Genomic DNA, 20,429 nt, shown 5'->3' with positions numbered 1-20,429 from the left:
TCCAACAAGGCCACACCTGCCAACAGTGCCTCTCCCTAGGCCAAGCATATAGAAACCATCACAGTCCTTCAAATGAGGAGAAGCAAGCCTGTGAAAAACCTCAACTCTGAGGTGTATCTTGCTCCAACAAATCAATAATCTTTGCTATCATAGACAGTTGTGGTGGAGTGCCTTTAGCCCTCAGACTCCGAAGGTAGAGGGAAGAGGATATCTGTGTGAATTTGAGGTCAACCTTATATACAGAATGAGTTCCCAGGACAAAATAGTGAGACCTTGTGTCAAAAAGATAATAATCTTGACTACTATGTCCATCTCACAATGATGCCTAACATTTACTTCACCAAATGTATTGACCCAAGCCTTGTTGAATTTTATTGAAGATGCCCTCCTAAATGGCTGTGTTAGTCAATATTTTTGTTGTTGAAACAAACATCGGAAAAAAAAACATTTTAGTTGGAGGAAAGATTTGTTTGTGGTCATGATGTCATATATTTTAATCTGTGATCTCTTTACCCTGTTACTGTGGTGAAGCACAGCATTATATTTGAGAGGGATTAGTGAAACAGTTGCTCACTTCACAGCATCCAGGAAGCAAAGAGTAAGGCAAAACTGGATCTGCAACAAGGTATACCCAGCCTGGTACAGTTTTACAGAGCTTCTTCAAACTAGGCTCTACTTCAAACATTTTCTGTCATTTCTTAAAGTTGATATGAAGAACCTCAGGCTTGTGAAATGGCCTAATGAGTAAAAATGTTTCTGTACCAAGCTCTGAGTCTGAGTTCAGTCCCTAAAATCCATGATGGAAAGAATGCTGACTCCTGAAGTCTGTCTTCTGATCTCCGTACATGGGCGTTGGAACTGAAATGCCCCCACACAAATATATACACAAGTAATAATGATAATGATAATAATAGAATACAAATATCAATTATAAATACACCAACAGTTTAATCCATTTACTAGTTCATGTTAGAATAGTCATAATCAAATCACCTCTAAATTATTATTTCACCAACTGGAGTTCAGAGTCTACAAAGAAGCTGTTATAGGAGATACTTTATCTCCAAAGCGTAGCATTCTTTCTTTAACCCACAAAAGGCTCATGTTTGTCTCAGAATGAAAAATGCATTCAGTTCATTTGTAATAATCCCCAAGATCCAGCTTTGCTCAAGAGTACAAAGCCAAAATCTGTGAGACTAAAGGGAACCCTTAACTCTTAGCTCCTATAAAATGTAAATAAGCATATGTCCATTCAATATAGAAAACTACTGAATACACATTCCCATTCCAAACATGATATAAAGAGAGAACCAAAAGAGATCAGACCACAAACCCTACCAAAAAAAATCTTCAAACCCAGCAAATTTACTGTAGGTTTATTGTCCATAACCCAAGGCACTGGTAGCATGATGTGATCCCTAGGGAACTTAGACAGATCCATGCATGTGGTCTTGCCGACTGCATGCCACATAACCTCTTTCTTAGAATGGTTCTGTTGTTGCTTATGGCTTTCCTCACCAGATAATTCACATTAGTAGCATCTCCAACCTCCTGCTTTAACCCCTTGCAGTCTTATGTATTACTCTTTCATGGTATGCTATCAGGCAATACAACTATGCTACATAAGGCCTACTACTATCCCTTTCTCTTAAATATGGTGGTGTGAATAGGTTTGGCCCCCATAGATTCATGTGTTTCAATGCTTAGGCCATAGGGAGTGGCACTATTAGGAGGTGTGGCCTTGTTGGAGGAAGTGCATCACTGTAGGGGTGGGCTTGGAGGTTCCCTATACTCAAACTCTGCCCAGTGTGGAGTCAGTCTCCTTCTGCTGCCTATGGATCAAGATGTATATCTCTCAGCTCTTTCTCCAGCACTAAGTCTGACTACATGTCCCCATGCTGCCTGCCATGATGATAATGGATTGAAGCTCTGAAATTGTAAACCAGCTCCATTTAAATATTATCCTTTATAATAGTTGCCTGGGTCGTGGCATCTCTTCACAGCAATGAAGACACGTGAGATTTTCTTAGATAGTAAGACTCTTGACAGTTTTAATGCTGCAATATCATATTACAAAGGTGACTACAGGGACCACCACCCCAAGTAGTAGTAGCCAGATTCCCCTAAACCACAGCAACAGTGGAATCTGGGAGCTTAGATAGCTAAGTTTCACACAGTGAAACAAATCTTGGGGAAAATTAATTTCCAGACAGGTTTCTGCCTGGAACAGTATTCCCTCTGCCTGGCAGAGCATTCCCTCATTGCTCTCTTGTAAAGAGAAATGCTTTTCAATGTGTTTACAGCATTTTCTCTCTGTTTACATTGAGTAGGTGCTTATAGATTTCTAATACGCACCCCTATACCTCCAGTGAAAATTACCTCTCTTTTACTGGTTTCATTCTCTTCAGCCCCTTGCTTTGTTTGGCCATGAGCTTGTATCTGCTTTTTATGTGACCAAACTGTAAGTTTTTTAAAAATTATTACACATTTACTATACAAAATAATGATTACCTAGACAATCTAGGGGAACATCTGTGTAGCTGTGGAGTTTAGACCATAGTTACTTGTATCAAAAACCTTGCTGCAATTTGACTGTCTACTGAGAACCGGAAGCAGTACCTGAGTGTCACTGGTCCATAAACGCAGTTAACAGTCCTACAAACCTAAGAACTTCCTGTAATTGGCTCAGTTTGACTTCTATTCCAAAGTCTAGATTCCATGTTTGTTCATGCTAGAGATACAAGCACCACTTGTGTTCATCTGGCAGCATCTGGGGTGGTTGGGAACCATCTAATCTGGTAGATCTAGTGAAGCTGCTTGTACCATGGCCCCGTGTGGTAGCTTGAATATTCTTGGCCCATGGGAAGTAGCACTATTGGGGCTTGTGTCCTTATTGGAGGAGGTGTGGCCTTGTTGAAAGAAGTATATCACTGTGTAAGTGGGCTTCAAGGCCTCCTATTGTTAGACTCTGCCCAGTGTGAAAGAGTCCCCTCCTGGCTGACTATGGAAAGACAAACTCTTCTTGACTACCTTCAGATCAAAATGTAGAATTCACGGCTCCACCATGCTGCCATGCTTTCTGCCATGACGATGATGGACTAAACCTCTAAAAATGTAAGCCAGCCCCAATGACATGCTTTTCTTTATAAGAGTTGCTGTGGTCATGGTGACTCTTCGCAGCAATGGAAACCTTAATTAAGACAAGACATGAACCACTGACTTTATACTTAGAGCTTTAGGGAAGGTTTATATAATGTGGCATGGAGTCCATGGATGTTGTTATGAAAAACCTTGGCCTTGTGTATGCCTGATCTACCTAACTGGGTGTGGTGTTGGTGTGTGCTTATCATCCGAGTACTTTGGAGAATGAGCAAGATCAATGCCTATTCCAGGCCAATATGGTAGAACTTCAAGTACATATTGGCTATGCAGTTTAGTATGTTAGGGTTTGTAAGCAAAAGATATATTGTACCTACGTCTAGATTTTGGAAACTGTAAAGTGGGGAGAGCCAGCATGATCATGTGGTTATGAGAGTTCTCTTCCTGGGTTGTAGATAGCCATTTTCTTTCCGTGTGTTGAAATGACAGGAATTTATAGAATAAAAATCCTCTTCTATCACTTTCTTTTCATGGGTGCAGCGAACTTTATTGATGGTATTCAAGAGAGAAGGGAGGGCTCCCTAGGCCCCTCCTGTTATTATGGGGTCTGGGATGGAATTGTGAGGGAGATTCTCAGTGTTGGGGGCTGAGTTGGGATGGAGACTCCTCAGCAACTGAGGGCCTGTCTCTTGTTCTCGGTATCCTTGCTGGGTTGAGGTGAGTGGTCCAAGGTTTCTTACCCCTTGGAGTCCATGTAGGCCATGAGGTCCACCACCCTGTTGCTCTAGCCATATTCATTGCCATACCAGGAGATGAGATTTACAAAGTTGTCATTGAGAGCAATGCCAGCCCCAGCATAAAAGGTGGAAGAGTGAGAGTTGCTGTTGAAGTCGCAGGAGACAACCTGGTCCTTAGTGTAGCCCAGGATGCCCTTTAGTGGGCCCTCAAATGCCTGCTTCACCACCTTCTTGATGTCATCATACTTGGCAGGTTTCTCCAGGCGACATGTCAGATCCACAATGGATACATTGAGGGTAGGAACATGGAAGGCCATGCCAGTGAACTTTCCATTTAGCTCTGGGATGACCTTGCCCACAGCCTTAGCAGTACCAGTGGATGTGGCCATCACGCCACAACTTTCCAGAGGGGCCATCTACAGTCTTCTGAGTGGCAGTGATGGCATGGACTGTGGTCATGAGCCCTTCCACGATGCCAAAGTTGTCATGGATGACCTTGGCCGGGGGGCTAAGCAGTTGGTGGTGCAGGATGCATTGCTGACAATCTTGAGGGAGTTGTCATATTTCTCATGGTTCACATCCATCACAAACATGGGGGCATCAGCCGAAAGGGTGGAGATGATGACCCTATTGGCCCCACCCTTCAAGTGAGACCCAGCTTTCTCCATGGTGGTGAAGACACCAGTAGACTCCATGACATACTCAGCACCAGCGTCACCCCATTTGATGTTAGCAGGATCTTGCTCCTGGAAGATGGTGATGGACTTCCCTGTTGATGACAAGCTTCCCATTCTCAGCCTTGACTGTGCTGTTGAACTTGCCATGGGTAAAGTCATACTGGAACATGTTCACCATGTAGTTGAGGTCAATGAAGGGGTCGTTGATGGCAACAATGTCCACTTTGCCAGATGCAGAGCAGAAGGCAGCCCTGGTAACCAGGCACCCAATACGGCCAAATCTGTTCACACTGGCCTTCACTATCTTGTCTATGAGACAAGGCTGGCACTGCATAAGAAGATGTGGCTGCCTCTGGAACAGGGAGGAGCAAAGAGCCTTCTGTCACTTTTTATATCAACACCATACTGACCATATACTTTTATAACCTAATTATATTTCAAAGGCTTCATCTCCAGAGACCATCATACTAGGGATGAGAGTTTTTTTCTTTTAAAGAAAGAGTGCATGCTGAGAGAGAGAGAGAGAGAGAGAGAGAGAGAGAGAGAGAGAGAGAGAGAGAGAGATTGGAGAGGGGATGAGAGTTTTAACAGATGAATTTGAAGATTGGAGGGCAGATACACTCATTTATAGAATTAAGTGAAAGAAAGCAGTCCAAAAAGGTAAAATAGTATATTAACCCACTTAGAAGATAGTCTATAAAAGACAAATTCTCTAGAATATAAATATTACTTAGTTATTTTTTCTGAGAAAGAAATAGGAAGAAAAAAGAAATTTGAATCTGTCAAAACTGAAATTTGTAGGGCATGTTAGTAGGTCTGCTCCTTCACAATTCAATGTAGCAGTGGCAAGTTTGAAGACAGTTCACTAGCATGGTTTCTGGGGTTTATTTTTCTACAACCTTCATCATACTGAATAAAATCTATCACCATTATTGAATGTAGTTTTCTTCACTCAAAATCTAATAATTCATGACCACATCTAAATAATAATGTTACAGTAATATCTGCCTTATTGTTCGATCAAACAGCTGGATCGTAGCCAAGGAACTTGATACATTTCATAGTGAATGTGATTGTTAATGTTCATTTTTAACTGGGTTGGATCTGGTATCATCTAAGACCTCTGGGAATATCTGTAAGAACATTTCTAGGAAGGATTAATTGAAGGGAGAAGATCTCTTCTCAGAATGGGAGAGTTTCCTGAGGTGTCCCAGATATAAGGAAGTCTGAGGGAAAAGTGGTACTTGGCTACCTGGTGACTGCATTCCATGCTGTTGTTGATGCTTGCTGTTGCTGCTACTGCTACTGTTGCCACCATCCTTCACTGACAGCAGAATCCATCTTCAGCCTTCAATGTCAACTGCAGACCAGAAGCTCCATAGGGATCCCTTGCACTGTCAGCAGCAGATTGAGCATGATGGGACATTTCATTTTGTGCGTTGGGATATTATTATGTTCTTAGCCTCTCCAGCATGCAAATGACCAGTGTACTACCAGCTCCCATCCTACAAACAATGGTATCAGATTAATGTATGTAGAGAGGGTTTGGGAAATGGAGATAAAGCACAGGACAGTTTTAAGGTACTGTTTTCTATGATACTTATGGTGCTATGGAATGCATTGTGCCTCTCTCAAATCATATGTTGATGCCTTAACTTCCAGAATGACTATATTAGAAAAGTTAGATTAAATCATTAGCATGGGATTCTTCTAATCAAACTTGTTTTCTCAGAAGAGAAAGAGATAATTTGTATCCCTCTTCACACATGTACCAAAGCAAGGTCAAGACAGAATGAAGAGGTAACTGTCTATAAATCATGGAGATGGATCTCATCCAGAGTAAAATTTGTTATCATGATCTTGGACTTCTAACCTTCAGAGGTGTGAGAAAGTAAAAGTTATTGATTAGGTGTCTTGCCTGCCATATTTACAATTGAGGTGATAGAAATGAATATTTGGCATACTTCTCAAAACTCATGATACTTCATATAATATTAAAGATTGCACTTTGACATTACCAGTTTAACATGTAATTTAGGAGATTTTCTAGGTATAGAGAAGATTCAATATATAGAGGTCGGCCTAGGATATACAATGATAATCTTGATGAGGATGATGAGAATGCATAACTGATAAATCTCAACTACAAAAGGATTTGAAACTATTTCAAGTGAAAATACAACAGTGAGATGTTTTTGGAAATAGAGCATAATTTCCCTTAATTTGTGTATCAATTTACTATTTATTTCTCTATTTGGTTACCTAGTAGATAATAAATATATTTGAGAACTATAGAGATATAAGGGATAGTGGTAATGAGCAACCAAACAGTGCAAACAAATTTTGATGTGAAGAAAAAATTGATATGTTCATCAGGCTAGAATATAATAACTTAATAAAAACTCAAAAATGAAACAGAATTAGCACTCAAAAATATAATCTAAACAAAGCTTTTCACAAACAATAAAAGACCCAATTTGATATTTTTAAAGATTGTATTTTGTCCTTGAAGATACTGACAGTTAATATTGAGGCAAACCATGGTTTAAAAAATTAATTACAAAGGTCAGTATTTTTTTATCTATAGGCCAAAAGGAAAGAAAAAACAAAACGAAGTTACTCACTTGAAAAGAAAGAAAAGTGGCTTCAAATGACTTGACAGAATGATAAAAAATAAAATAGTAGAGAAACATTTAAAAAAACTATGGTTACGAATACATGCTATTATAAAATTATTAAAATCGGGCTGGAGAGATGGCTCAGCCGTTAAAGGCTAGGCTCACAACCAAAATAAAATTATTAAAATTAAAACTTTTATACACACACACACACACACACATATATATATCCACACACACACATTCACACATTCATCCATAGAGAAAAATAAATTCTTGTTATTTTTAGAAAACAGGGTGGAAGAGGAGTATATTATATGAAGTAAAACAAACCAGACAAATGGTATATGGCATATACTCTGTCATATGTGAAACCTTTAAGAGTGTGATTTTATGGTAAACTTATGCCTGAAGACATTTTTTTTTGCCTGAAGACATTTTTAAAGTATGCCATTTTTAATTACTTTCAATATGTACTTGGGTAAATATCTGGTATTCCTGGGTCATATGATAACTATATTTTCAGTCATTGAAGAGCCTCTATGCTTTTTTACAAACTTTTGTTGTTGTTTTAGATTGCATCTCACTATGTCCTGGCTGTCTAAGAACTCACTATGTTTGACGCTGGCCTCAAAGACATTTGCTTACCTCTTCATTGAGGGCAAAAAGGCCTTGTGCACACAGATAAGCCCTGGAGACGCCCGGAGAGTTAAACACACAGTTTACCCCTCCCTTCATCAATGGAATGCGGTGCTGCATAGCTGTTCTTCCAGGAATGCCAGTAATGATGTCATTTTACAACCTGGTGAGCCTTTGCTGTCAGATGGGACAGACAGGCTTTGTCCTTGTCTCTAGAATTTACTTATCTTAGATCTTTTTTTCCTAAACCTTGAGCACTGCTTTTAGGTCATAAAACCCACCCTTATGAGTGATGTCACTTGTACTTTACAGCAGCCTAAGTGAATTCCATGTTATCTTAGGGCCAGGCCAATCTTGACATCCACAGGCGTTATGTTTACCTCAGTCATCCCAGACCCTAAATCTCCTGCCCTAGCTCCGAGTCAACAGTACCCATTCTTGTGACAGAAGCCAGATGTACTTTGTAAAGAATCTCAGTGTGTGTTCTAAATTTTTGTGCACTTGGGATGGAGTTAATTGTTATCTGAATATTTTTCCCCCAAAATTGTGCTACGCTTAAATATGGCTAAAGTAAAATGACCTGGGCCAGACGCTAGAAGTCTTATCAAACACCAGTTAGAATAACATTGGTCTGAGCTGAATTTCTTTCTTCTCCCTGCTTGTCCCCTCCTCCCACACCCCATCCTCCAGTCTATTGTAAAGCCTGAAGGGGAATCATCATACCTCTGCCTCCTAGGTACTGGGATTAAAAGTGTTTGACACCATTCATGACTTCACCATGTTCCCTGAGGAGGATATGTGATTTCGGTGTCCCATTTATGATTGAGCATTCAGTAGTCCTTTATTCTCTGCACTTTGACCAGTTGGGGTTCTCTTTGTTTATTATCTTCCTTTGAAGAAAGAAGCTTCTGCAATGAAGGCTTAGAGATGCACTAATCTACGAGTGTAACTTTTAAGTCAGTAGGAGTTGTTTAATATTACGTCCAGTTAGCAGAGTGTCTTAGTCAGGGTCTTATTGCTGTGAACAGACACCATGACCAATGCAAGTTTTATAAAGGACAACATTGAATTGGGGCTGGCTTACAGGTTCAGAGGTTCAGTTCATTATCATCAAGGTGGGAGCATGGCAGCATCCGGGCAGGCATGGTGCAAGAGGAGCTGAGTTCTACATCTTCACCTGAAGGAATCCAGGAACAACCTCAACATCCTGGGAGAAGCTAGGATGAGGGTCTCCAAGCCCACGCCCACAGCGACACACTTCCTCCAACAAGACCACACCTCCTAATAGTGCCACTCCCTGGGCCAAGCATATGCAAACCACCACACAGAGTAAACATTGTATGTTACCCACTAGAGTCTATGACTCTAGTCACAGCTTCACACCCTAATAATAGTGTCAGGTATGGGTTGCAAATGGGTTAAGTTTCAAGGCTGGAACAAGCATCATCGGAGGTACCTATTTTTACATATCAAAGCAGACTTTGCCTCCAGGTTCTCAAAGCATCCCTTAGTCCCTACCTATAACAGGGTATGGCTGGCATACTTCCCTCTCTATCCTGAACTTTCCAGCCCAGGAGCTGCACTACCCCCCCCATAGGCTCTTCCCTATATAATCCAGACATTTTGGCTATCTACTCTCTGCCTCTCTGTCCCCATCTCTGCCCCTCTTGCTCCTTTTGTACTTCTGGCTTCCTGACTGCCTTACTTGGTTCCCCTTTCTTCCTTCCTCTCCCCCCTCTCCCCACATGGTTCAGGGTCATGACCACTCTGGATTCTCCCAGATGTGCCTGCCTCTGGCTGTGCTCTCCCACACCTCTACAATAAACCGTCTTCTCCACCATACCTAGGAGCAGTCATGTCCTTTCCTTTTTATTTCTTTTTTCTAATTCATGAAGCAGGTCTTAACTCTCCCATAAGAAACTGGTACTCCCGTGACATATGCACCACTATTGTACCAGTGGACATGTCTTGCTAGGACAGTAGGTTCACACTTGGGTATGATAGATGTTTACTTCTCCCCTATGGGAGTGCTCAGAGCACTTCTCAGAATTATGAAAGCTAGCCAGTAGGGATGAAACTTCCAGGTAAGTACCAGTTTGATTTCTCCTTGTTCCATGACTTGAGTAGGTAATATCTCCACAATAGTCTTATTGTTAGTTTTTGGAGGATAACAAAGAACATAGGCAAGAGCTAGTAATGATTGGTGATCTGTACAACTTCATTTGACAGCAACTGCAGAAGAACTAACTCATTTTTGGCAATGGGCATTTTATTTGCTGGCCTAGTTGCCTAGTAGGGGCACTGTCATTCTGTTACAGAGTAACTTTACTTAAGCTTTTTACGTGTGTGTGTGTGTGTGTGTGTGTGTGTGTGTGTGTGTGTGTTTGTGTTCATATTTTGGGAAGCTTCCACAGTAGTAAGTTTTCATATGACCTTTTCAAAAGGTCTTTAGAGTTAATTATTGCCTTCTGTTTTAGTTACTTTTCTGTTACTGTGTATCAGAGGGAGAAGAGTACATCACTATGGGTGAGGCATTGAAGCAGACAAGCATATTGGCTGAAGCAGCAAGCTGAAAGATCATATATTCAACTATAAACATAAGGTAGGAAGAGTGAACTGGAAATTGCTGTAGGCTTTAAACTCTCATAGCTCAACTCCAATGATATACTTCCTCCAGCAAGACCACAACTCCTAAACCTACCCAAATATCACCACCAACTACTCAAATACATCATCTTTATAGGGGACAAATCTTGTTCAAACTATCATATTCCACTCCCTAGCACTCATAAGGTCATGGCCATATCACAATGAAAAATGCATTTGGTCCAACTTCACAAGTCACCAAGGTTGTTTAAAAGTCCTAAGTCTCTTCTGAGACTGAAGACTGTCTCTTAATTGTAATGCACTATATAATCAAAAAGTAAATTACATACTTCCAACATATAGTGACACAGAATATACATTACTATTCGAAAAAGGGAGGAATGGGGTAATAACAGGGAAATACCAGGCCAAAAGAAAAACCAAAGGGAAACCAAAACACAGAGGTCAAACTATGAAATACCTTATCTCCATGCCCAGTGTCTGAAACTTTAATTTCAAAGGGTGTACATAACTTTTGAAAGACCCCCAGAGTGGGGAGACCGTCACTCAAGTCTCGGGATGACACGACCCCCCAAGAACTCACACAAGACCATCCTTGCTGTAATCACATGAGGTTTATCGATAGGGACCAGTGCACTGGGGTCGAGACTTGTATCCCACGCAGGGGCACAGTAGTTTGACCCCCAGTAGCTGGGAGAAGAGGTATTTAAAGGAAGAAGCTACAACCCAAGGGGGCAGGGATGGCATCATTGGAAAATACCAGTGAAAAATCACAAGGAGAAGCTTCCTGTCTCTCAAGATTGTTTTTAAGATTGTAATCTAACTTTATGGTCAGCTAGTTCCTGGGAGCTTTCTGTTATCTTTACTAGGTTGGGAATCTAAGGGCCTTATCTTAAGCCCTTTCAACTAGTTCCTGGGAGAGCAGGCTCAAGAAATGTGACCTTTTACCAACTTACCGGTAGAGAGCAGGGACTGGAATTTGAGGTATTTAGGGCTTCTTAGGGGTGAGATAGCATTTCTAAACTTCTGACTTTTTGGCTGTATTTTTTATTCTTTCACTTTATTCCTCCAGCTCTGTTACCTAGAATATTCAGGTCTCTCAAGGATTATTCCCTGCATGCAACTTCTCTTAGTAGACATGTCAGGTTTCTGGCATTTTCATGTGCTTAACAATGCCAAACTTGGCTGTCAGTTTGGAAGGAACTTGGACTTCCTCGAGTCATATTAGCAGTAGCACTTCTTTTTTCAGTTGTTTTCTAGGATCAGGGAGTGAATGCCTTATACTTTCTTTCTTAATTAGGACGCTTAGCTGGATATGGGCTGACCGTTAGGGATCCCTTCCCTTTATACCAGTGCAGAATACACCTCTCCTTATTGACAATAATCTCCTTAACAGCCTCTGTCTTCGGGTTTCTATTGCTGTGAAGAGACTCCATGATCACAACAACTCTTATAAAAGAAAATATTTAATTGGAGATGGCTTAGAGTTTCAGAGGTTTATTCCTTTATTGTCATGGCAAGAAGCTTAGTGGCATACTGGCAGTCATGGTGCTAGAGAGGGAGCTGAGTTCTACATCTAGATCAGCAGGCAGCAGGAAGAGAAAATAAGCCACTATTTAGCCTTTAGCTTCTAAGGCCCCAAAGCCCACCCCCGGTGACACACTTCCTCCAATAAGTCCACACCTTCTAACAGAGCCACTCCCATGAGCTTATGGGGGCTATTTTTACTCAAATTACCATAGCATCTCTTCCAGATCATGCATAAAACCTATTATTTTTCACTGTGAACCTGCATAAACCCCATCAATAACAGCCATTTCAGAGGCTCAATATTATACAATCTTGAAATTTTCTCTGCCCCACCCTCTCTCAAAAAAAACTTGGGCAAGTTCTTAGGACAAGGGAGGAGAAAGCCAGATTTTTTGACAAACTATCACAAGAACAGTCTCTATCTTGCTACCATTGTTCTGCTCTAAAACCTTGGGTTTGGTCTCCATGGTCCACATTACTCTCACCACTACTGTCTTTCTCCTTTATACTAAAATGATCTGTTAAGTTCTGCTTACAGCAGTTTACAGCTTTCCTAGTCCAAAGTTCCAACGTCTTTAGCATTCCTCCCCCAAATCAACAAGGTCATATGTTCTTTCTAGTAACAAGCACACTCTCTGGCACCAACTTCTATGTTAGTTACATTTCTGTTGTTTTGAGAAAACACAATGAAGAAAAGCAACTTGTGGAAGATTTTATTTTACTTATGGTCCTAGAAAGATAAGAATCCATTGGGGCTGGGAGGCATCTAACAGGCCAGCGTGGTGGATGGAGCTGAAAGCTAAGAACCACATCCTTAATTGCAACCTCAAAGCAGAGAGAGGGAACTGAAGTATCTTGAGGCTTTAAACTCACTCACAAAGCCTTATTCCAGTGATATACTTATTCCATGAAGGCCATACCTCCTATACCTAAACAGAATCAGGGTTTGTATTCCTGCACAAACATCATGACCAAGAAGGATGTTGGGGAGGAAAGGGTTTATTCAGCTTACACGTCCACATTGCTGTTCATCACCAAAGGAAATGAAGACTAGAACTCAAGCAGGTCAGGAAGCAGGAGCTGATGCAGAGGCCATGGAGGGATGTTACTCACTGGCTTGCTTCCCCTGGCTTGCTTAGCTTGCTTTCTTATAGAACCCAGGACTACCAGCCCAGGGATGGCACAACCCACAATGGGCTCTCCATACTTGATCACTAATTTAGAAAATGCTCTACTCTAGTCTCATGTAGGCATTTCCACAAGGGAGGCTCCTTTGTCTGTGATAACACCAGCTTGTGTCAAGTTGATACACAAAACCAGCCAGTATAGGACCAAATATTCAAATACATTTTGTGGAACATTTCTCATTCTAACCACATTATTCACCTACCCTCTCCCATTTCCCACCCTATTGAAAACTTTCCATTTTATTATTTCCTTCTACCGCCTTATACTACTGCATTCTGTCTACTTTGTCTTGAAAGCTTTATTTAAAATAAAAATAGGGGAAAGTTTTATACTATGAGCTGGTATTCTGTCTAAGCTCCACCCCCACAGCTACCTGGCAGCAGCCAGGTATGCTCAACCCCACAGTTGCCTGGCAACAGCCAGCTGTGCCTGACACTATATAAGGGGCTGCTTGGCCCCTCCTCACTCTCTTGCTCTTTGCTCTTCTCTTGCACTCTTCCTTTTGTCCCTTCTCTCCCCACCCCCACTTCCCTCCACATTCTCTGCAGCTTTTTTTTTTCTTTTCTTTTCTTTTCTTTTCTTTTCGGAGCTGGGTTCCCTCCACATTCTCATGGCCAGCTTTTGTTCCTCCCCTCTTCTACTCTTCTTCTCTCATTAAACCTCTTCACGTGGAACCATGTTGGTTTGGTGTGCTTTGTCTGGATTCCAGCTGAGATTTAAACCCCAACACTATGTCCATTTACCAAAACAGCAATAGTAAAATCATCCCTGGGGCTTGTAAGTTCCCCAATCATGAGCTCTTGATCTTACAGTACCAGATTCATATATTCCTGTGAGACAGGCCTTACTTAAGTCCAACCAGCAAGTGGATGGATACTACCATAACATAGTACTTTTGTACCCAGGGCCATATTTTGCCATGCCAGTCATTACAGTAGTTGACAGAATTGACCATTGAATAAGACTGTTGGTTATCTCCCTGCCACACATACACAGCATACTGCATAATTCCTTTGGGTACTTTGAGTGCTAGTCAGCAGAGAAGACACTTAATAGTCAGTACCAACTTGATTTTATAATATCCTGTGTCAAAAGTGTGTGATGCGACCACCCACAGCTATGGCCGGGGGTAGGCGCTGCTTTCTGCCGCCTAGGTGCCTTGTCTGGAGCTGGGGCCTTGAGTTTGGTCACCTACGGGGCACACGGCGCAGTTTCCGAATGCCTACGTGAAGGAGCTCAAGGCCAACAAACACCACTTTTTGCACAGCCTGGCCCTGTTTGGGTACCCTATTGCAGAAAACCTGTCTGGGCAGGGTTGCTGCTAGCTTCTGGAGCTACCTTATTCTGCACTAGCTTTTACTACCAGGCTCTGAATAGAGACACTAGCATCCAGACTCTGGGGCCTGTTGGAGGGAGCCTGCTGATCTTGGGCTGGCTTGCCTTGGCTTTTTGAGGTCTCTTGTTTAAGTGCCCAGTCCTGGCCTTTCTGGGTAATTGGGTGCAGAGGGAAAGGGGAATGTTGAAGCAGAAAAGAAATTAAAAGAAAAAGGCACATTAAAAAAAAGTGTGTGACATTTTCTGAAGTATGGTCTCACTATCATATTTTGGTAGGACAATCAAGAGTAATGGAAATAGACTGTATTGCTTAAAGGTCTCTGGGGCAACCCTCCTCAACATATCCAGAGGAGTATCCCAAATCTGGCACTGGACTTTTTATTTGTCAAAATATGGTTTCTGGGAGAGGCATTTTCCCTGTGTAACCTAAATTAAACTCTGATTAATTATATCTGATTATATCTGATCCCTCTCCTCACTATAGCTCTGTGGTATATATATATATATATATATATATATATATATATATATATATATATATATATATATATATATATATGTATATATATGTGTGTGTGTGTGTGTGTGTGTGTGTATGTATATGTATAATAGATTTTGTAATGCTTCCAGTTTCGTTTTTGTACCTCAAGATAAATTTGGCTATTCAGAATATTTTATATTTCTTTATGATTTAGATTAAATCTATAGATTGCTTTGGACAGTGTGGATAATTCAACTCTTAATTCTTGCAATCATGAATATCAGAGATCTTTTCATATTTTATAGTTTTCACTATACAAATTTTCTATAATCTTGAGTTTGTACCTTGATATTTTTGTGGCTATGATAGTTAAAACTTTTTAAACATCATTATTGATGTTTAGAAAATGTAATAATTTTATATGTTCCTTTTTGTCTTGATAGTCTACTTGATACATTCACAGCTTTAATAGTCTAAATATCTTTCAGAAGAATCTTTATATTGCCCTAGATAGAGATTCATGTCATCTTCAAAAAGGAATAACTTGATTTTGACTTTTCTAATTAGTGTGCCTTTTATTCCTTTCTCTTTCCTAATTGTTCTGACTTAAACATCTAGCACTATATTGATTTATTAACTTTGTTGTTGGTGTTGTTGTTGCCATTGGTGATAGTGGTAGTGGTAGTGGTAGTGGTAGTGGTAGTGGTAGTGGGCATAGGTTTTATTGTTGTTGGTGATGGCTTTATTTTTGGTTTTTGTTTTGGTTTGTTTTGGTTTTTGTTTTTCAAGACAGGGTTTCTCTGTGTAGCCCTGTCTGTCCTGGAACTAATTCTGTAGAACAGACAGACCTCAGCCTCAGAGATCTGACTTCTGCCTCTGCCTCCCAAGTGCTAGGATCAAAGACATGCTCCACCACCATACTGCTAGTAGTATATTGAATAAACACATCAAAAGTAGTCACACTTACCTTGTTCCTTAGTTTAGAGGAAATGTTTTCAGTTTCTCCTACTTTACCATGATATTGGCTGTAAGATCATCATTTATGTCCTTTATTATGTTGCAGTATGATTTTTTATAATAAAGTACTCTAGAAATTTAACCATTTAAAGATATGAAATTTTATAGAAACATTTTCTGTCTCTGCTGACATGATTATCTGATCTTTATCCTTGACACTATGCATGTGAGGAATACATGCTTACTGATTTCAATTTGAACCACCTGAACCTCTTTGACATGAAACTGACTTGTCCACGGTTGATGGTATTTTTGATGTGTTGTTGAAATTTACTTCCAAATACATTGTTAAGGGACTTTGTACTTCTGCTCATCACAGTGTATTTGTTCAAAGTTTTGTTTTTATAGTCACATCCTAACAAAATTTTGATAACTAAAGAAAGCTGGCCATGTTGAATGAATTTGAAGGCTTATCTCCTGCTCAATGCTAATTGAATATTTTGCAAAGTGTTATTGCTAAATTTTCTTGACTTGGTAAATTGCAGTTGTGATGCAGCCAGCCCTTGTTTTTTCATTGTTTGCAGATGTTTTCTATTTAGGATTTTATATCTTTTCAGTTTTGTAAGTTGTAGGTATTCATAAATTTATCCAGTTTTTTATATTTATTTGACAATAGTTGTTTCTTCCCCACTCCCAAACAATCCATATTCTTTTAACATATCTGGGGTCATTTGTAACATCAATTTTTCATTTTTAATATATATTTATTTTGTGTGGATTGGAAGGCAAGCATGCTATAGTGCATGTGTGACGTCAGAGGACAACCTACAAATCAGTTTTCTCCCTCCATCATGTAGGTCCAAGAAATGAAATCAGGTTTTCAGAATTGGCATCAATAGCCATTACCTGCTGAGCCATACCACAAGCCCTACTTCATCATCATCCCTTTTATTTGGCTCTTTCTTCATTTTGGGTTGTTCTAATTCAAAGCTTTTTTATTTTGATTATTTTTCCAAATAAATTTCAGTAACTCTTTAAGTTACTCTTTTAGTCTGTGTGGTGCTTTGAATAAAGGTTTATCCCCCACAGACTCATGTATTTGAATGCTAGGCCCATAGGGCACTATTAGGAGGTATGTCCTTGTTGGAGGAAGTGTGTCACCAAGGAGGCAGTCTTTGAAGTCTCATATGCTTAAGCTACACACAGTGTGATACACAGTTTCCATTTGCCACCTCAGATCAAGATGTAGATGTCTCAGCTCCTCCAGTACCATGTCAACCTGAAAGCTGCTATGATGATAATGGACTAATCATCTGCAATATAAGCCAGTCTCAATTAAATGGTTTCCTTTACAAGAGTTTCCTTGATCAGAGTGTCTCTTCAGAGCAATAGAAACTCTAAGACAGTCTGAATTTCTCATGATTCTTATTTTTTCTTATGATTATCAGTCATGTTTACATCACCTTTTGATGGTCATTCTGTCTTTTAAATGTATGTGTTGATACTCATAAATTAGTGTGCTAGTCCCACTTCATCAAAGAAACTTCTTACTGAAATGAGCAAAAACCCATAACTGGACAAAATGACAAACATAAGTGATGGTAGAGTGCTCAGCTTACACCCCTCCCCCCAAGTTCAGGGAACATCTGAAAAGGGGAACAGAAAAATGGAAGCAAGAAGACTAGAAGATCAAGAGGAGGAGGAGGAAGAGGAGGAGGAGGAAGAGGAAGAGGAAGAGGAAAAAGAGAAGATCTGTGTCTTCTACATACCAGATGGCACTCATGAACTCATTTGTGATTATCTGCACAAGCCTATACAAAACCAGCTGCTTTAATATTCCCTCACAGATAGAGAAGGAACCAAAATAGCCTCACCTCTCCCTGAGGAACTATTGACAGTTAACTGTTGTAGATTATCATTTTCTTGTTCCCCACCTATATTTGTAATTAAACCTGGTTGGCTGTAAACAAAAATAATTCATGAAAGTAGCTTGGGCACTTAAGAAGAGTTCTAGTGGAAGAAAGGGTAATGAGAGAAGGAAATAGGAGATGAAAATCACCAAAAAGTCATTATATTGATGTATGAAACTTGTAGTGGCTATTCCTGGTTGTCAACTTGAGTGTATATGGAATGAACAACTATCCAGAATTGGAAAGCTCACCTGTGATCCTGATCTTGAGGCAGGGAGATACAAGTTTCTGACCTGGATCTTGACATGGAGATCTTGAGGCACAGTGGCTATGAATCCTAGGAGACCAAGGAGATCTCTGAGTTTGAAGTCATCTGGGACAAAGCAAGCTCAGATCCAGGTGTGGGGGTACACACCTTTAATCTGGGCCACACCTTTTGCTGGAAACCCATGTAAGAACATTGGAAGAAGGAAGACTCTCTCTCTTCTTCGCCTGCCTGCCTTGCAGGACTGAGCAACTGCTAGATCCTTGGACTTAAGTTCATAGCTGCTGCTGACTGTTGTTGGGGAGATGGACTGTAAGTCATCAACAAATTCCCTTACTATATAGAGACTACCCACAAGTTCTTAGAGAACCCCAACTAATACAAAACTCAAACAATGGAAAGGTCTGGCATTCTATTGAATACTAAAGATAAATCATCAACAATGTATTATGTCCAGTTATGTACTTCACAGTAAAGTTTTTGTCAGCAATGAATTATGCATCTGTGGTGGTTTGAACAAGAATGGCCTTCATAAGCTCATATATTTGAATGCTTAAGGAGTGACACTACTTGAAAGGAGGTGAAGTCTTGTTGGTGGAAATGTGTCACTGGGGATGGGCTTTGAGGTGTCAGAAGCCCAAGCCTGGTCCAGTGACTGTCTCTTCCTGCAGCCTTTGGATCCAGATCTAGGACTTTCAGCCACCATGTCTGCTGGTTTTCCATGGCTTTCTCTCATGGGGATAATTGCCTAAATCTCTGAAAGTGTAAACAAGCCCCGATTAAATGTTTTCTTTTTTTAATATTTTATTTATTTATTATATATTATGATTACACTGTTGCTATCTTCAGACACACCAGAAGAGGGCATCAGACTTGTTTCAGATGGTTGTGAGCCACCATGTGGTTGCTGGGATTTGAACTCAGGACCTTGGGAAGAGCAGTCGGTGCTCTTAACCACTGAGCCATCTCTCCAGCCCAAATGTTTTCTTTTATAAGAGTTGTTATGGTTATTGTGTCTCTTCCCAACAATGAAACAGTGACTAAGAAAGAAAGAAGTTTGTACCAGGTCTGTGGAGTAGTTGCTGTGACAGGCCTGATCAGGTTGCATATGGGTATAATGGGTGGACTTTGGAACTTTGGATTAGACGGCAGTTGAATGCTTTATTACCTGGCCATACTATTATGAGTTGGAAGATGATTTGGCCTGTGGGGAGACAGTTTGTCTTAGTTAGGGTTTCCATTGCTGTAAAGAGACACCATGATCAAGGCAACTCTTAAAAAGGGCCGGCTCACAGATTCTGAGGTTCAGTCCGTTATCATCATGGTGGGACATGGCAGCATCCAGGCAAGCATGGAGCTAGAGGAGCTGAGAGTTCTACATCTTGGCCATAAGGCAGCCAGAAGACTGACTTCCAAGCAGCTAGGAGGGGGATCTCAAAGTCCACCCCCACAGGGACAAACTTTCTTCAACAAAGCCACATGTACTCCAACAATACTATACCCCCTAACAGTTCTAGTCCATTGGCCAAGCATATTGAAACCACCATATTCCACTCCCTGGTCCTCAGAGGCTTGTTAAAAAAATATGAGTAGGTATGGCTAGCCATAACATAATGCAAACTACAACTACAACTAAACTAACTTCAAAAGTTCTATAGTCTATAACAGTCTCAACAATGTTAAAAGTCCAAAGGTCAAAGTCTCTTCTGAGATTCAGCTAATCACTTAATCCCTTATAAAATCAAAATAAAACACCAGATCACATACTTCCAACATCACAGGATATACATTACCATTCAAAAATGTCATAGTGAGGAAACACTGTACCAAAGCAAAACTAAAAACCAGCTGGGCAAGTTCCAACCTCTTGCGTCTCCATGTCTGACATAAAAGTACTCTTCATATTTCCAACTCCTTTCATCTTTGTTGACTTCAATAAACTTTCTCTTGGGCTGGTTTTGCTCACTGTTAGCAGATCTCCTCAGCAGTTATCCCATGGCTCTGACATCTCGAACATCTTGGGGTCTCCAAGGCAACTTCAACTTCATACCTTCTTGTTCTAATGTCTGGGATCCACACATGATCTTCTGGGCTCCTCCAAAGGGCTTGCTTAACTTCTCCAGCTCTGCCTGCTGTAGCACTCACTCTAAGCTCAGGTTGATCTACTCCACTGCTGCTGCTGTTCTTGATGATCGTCCAATGGTACTGGCATCTTTAACATGCTGGGTTTTCTCATTGCAACTAGGCTTCACCAATAGCCTCTCATAGGCTCTCTTCATGGTGCCAAGCTTCAACTACTTTGCATGACTCTTTCTGTCTTGGGCTGTCAACTACAACTGAGGCTATACCTTCACCAATGGCCTTCCATGGCCTCTCACAGTGCCAA

At 40.6% G+C, this 20,429-nt stretch overlaps 1 pseudogene; it reads left to right on the top strand.

Moving 5' to 3' along the window:
* The first annotated feature begins 7,918 nt into the window (after positions 1 to 7,918).
* On the top strand, positions 7,919 to 14,641 carry Tmem256-ps1 (transmembrane protein 256, pseudogene 1; annotated as a pseudogene).
* The last annotated feature ends 5,788 nt before the right edge of the window (positions 14,642 to 20,429 follow it).

This window comes from Rattus norvegicus, chromosome X (assembly GCF_036323735.1).
Source record: "Rattus norvegicus strain BN/NHsdMcwi chromosome X, GRCr8, whole genome shotgun sequence".
NCBI lineage: Eukaryota > Metazoa > Chordata > Mammalia > Rodentia > Muridae > Rattus > Rattus norvegicus.
Note: the sequence above shows the minus strand (reverse complement) of the source record. Positions and strands in the feature narration are given on the sequence as shown.